This window comes from Salvelinus sp. IW2-2015, linkage group LG4p, assembly GCF_002910315.2.
Source record: "Salvelinus sp. IW2-2015 linkage group LG4p, ASM291031v2, whole genome shotgun sequence".
Taxonomy (NCBI): Eukaryota; Metazoa; Chordata; class Actinopteri; order Salmoniformes; family Salmonidae; genus Salvelinus; species Salvelinus sp. IW2-2015.
In genome coordinates, this window is record NC_036841.1 from 25,875,003 (window position 1) to 25,877,769 (window position 2,767).

Genomic DNA, 2,767 nt, shown 5'->3' on the forward strand with positions numbered 1-2,767 from the left:
CAAATTTCACCCTTCTTACAAATAGCACTATTTCACCCTTCTTCACAAATAGCCACTATTTCACCCTTCTTCATAATAGCACTATTTCACCCTTCTTCATAATAGCACTATTTCACCCTCCTTTCATAATAGCACTATTTTCACCCTCTTCATAATAGCACTAGTTTCACCCTCTTTCTTCACAATAGCACTATTTCACCCTTCTTCATAATATCACTATTTCACCCTCTTCATAATAGCACTATTTCACCCTTCTTCACAATAGCACTATTTCACCCTTCTTCATAATAGCACTATTTCACCCTCCTTTCATAATAGCACTATTTCACCCTTCTTCACAATAGCACTATTTCACCCTTCTTCATAATAGCACTATTTCACCCTTCTTCACAATAGCACTATTTCACCCTTCTTCATAATAGCACTATTTCACCCTTCTTCATAATAGCACTATTTCACCCTTCATAATATCACTATTTCACCCGTCTTCATAATAGCACTATTTCACCCTTCTTCATAATAGCACTATTTCACCTTCTTCATTAATAGCACCATTTCACTTTCTTCATAATAGCACTATTTCACCCTTCTTCATAATAGCACGATTTCACCCTTCTTCATAATAGCACTATTCACCCTTTCCTCATAATAGCACTATTTCAACCCTTCTTCACAATAGCACTATTTCACCCTTCTTCACAATAGCACTATTTCACCCTTCCTTCACCCCTCTCCTCCCTCCCCTCCCCTCCTCCTCTCCTCCCCTCCTCCTTTCCTCCCTCTCCTCCCTCCCCTCCCCTCCTCCTCTCCTCCTGAAAACTCCTCTAATCTTGCTGCATTCTTTTATTATGACACTCACTTTCAACTCCTTTAATTGGGGACTGACAGGCCTGCAGCCAACTTCTGTCAGCTGGAAGGGAGGGGTGAAGGGAGGGATCGGAGGAGTAGTGGGTCAGGAGTAGAGGGTCGGGAAGGGGAATGGGAGACGCAACAAAACTTGTGTTTACGTATTCTGTGTTCGTCACCTCGTAAAACATGTCAGTTTTTAAACATGTCATCGTCCACATCTGTCTGAGAGCTGGAGGGAGAATTAGGATAACATAGACCCAGAATTCACTGGTTATATCTTCCTGGCTGCAGTTGATCCAAGATGGACTCCACTTGGCAATAACAGCAATAGACGTATGCCTATAACAAAGCAACCATAGACCTCGTATGGGTGGGGTGGTGGTGGGGTGATTTTGAATGATTTGGGGATTGTGTGTGTTTGTGTGTGTGCATATTTGTAGGTTCAGGGTGGATTTGGATGAGATCCCTGCAGGCCAACCACAGGTTTGTGTGTGTTTGTGTGTATGTGTGTGTGTGTGTGTGTGTGCATATTTGTAGGTTCAGGATGGATTTGGATGAGATCCCTGCAGGCCAACCACAGGTTAATCAAGTCACTCCCGCCTCTCCTCCACTCCTTCCTCTCCTCCAAATCCCCTGAACTATCTCCTGAGGCTCAATTAGTTTGAACGGAACCTTGTTATCACAGTGCAGAAATACCCCTGATAACAGCATGAGAGAGGGTGGGTTCAGGGAGAAAGTTATGGTTAGATTCTTCCGATCTGCACTAGCCGACATCCACATAGCGGTTGTTTTGGAGGTGTCGGAGGTGGAGCTGTCAAATCCACAAGCGGCTCCTTGCGGTACCTTGTCACGGACACTGCTATTGGACGCAGTGAAATCACGCCCAGCATTATATCTTACAAATCCCATGCAGCCGCGTTGCAAGTTCAACACATGAATGTGTGATACTCTGTTGTCTTTAACTCAAATAGACTGGCTATCAATACCCCATCCAAATCAGCAGGAAGACATTCATTACCCTGTCATTATTTCTACCATCGATAGACCCTACGCTTTCAACACACTTTCACAGATTATCATCAAATAAACACAAATGAACTATTGGAAATTTGTGACAGGCACACGAAAAAAAGTATGTTTTTTAACCTTTCACGAGCCTCTACCCCGGATCCGGGAGCACCCCCCACACCCCCCACACACTAATTAGCATACCTAGCATAGCTTCAAAAGTAGATAGTAGCATCTAAATATCATTAAATCACAAGTCCAAGACACCAGATGAAAGATACACATCTTGTGAATAAAGCCACCATTTCAGATTTTTAAAATGTTTTACAGGGAAGACAAAATATGTAAATCTATTAGCTAAACACGTTAGCAAAATACACCACTATTCTATCCATCAGTTTTCTTACTCTCAGTGCTATACAAATTCGGCTCAACTAGATATTGATATCCACTAACAAGAAAAAACCTTTCAGATAAACGTCTGATAACATATTCATGGTATAGGATAGTTTTTTGTTAGAAAAAAGTGCATATTTCAGGGTGAATCAACAGTTTTACAATTGCACACATCACAAATCGACTAGAATTACTAGATAGAGCAACGTGTATGACCAAATTATACTCATCATAAAAACAATTTCATAAAAATAGACAAAAGCATAGCAATGGAAAGACCCAGTTCTTTGATGTTCTTCAGACCATATTTCAGATTTTTCTAAGCGTTTTTCAGCGAAAACACAATAAATCGATAAGTTAGCATACCACATGACAAACGTTCCAGAGCATCAATTCCAGCCAAAGAGCGCTATAACGTAATCACCCGTAACGCAAAATATTACATTTTTTTATACGGGAACAAGGTCTTTAATTAGCCCTCGAATTTATCCGATGACAATCTCGTAACACACAG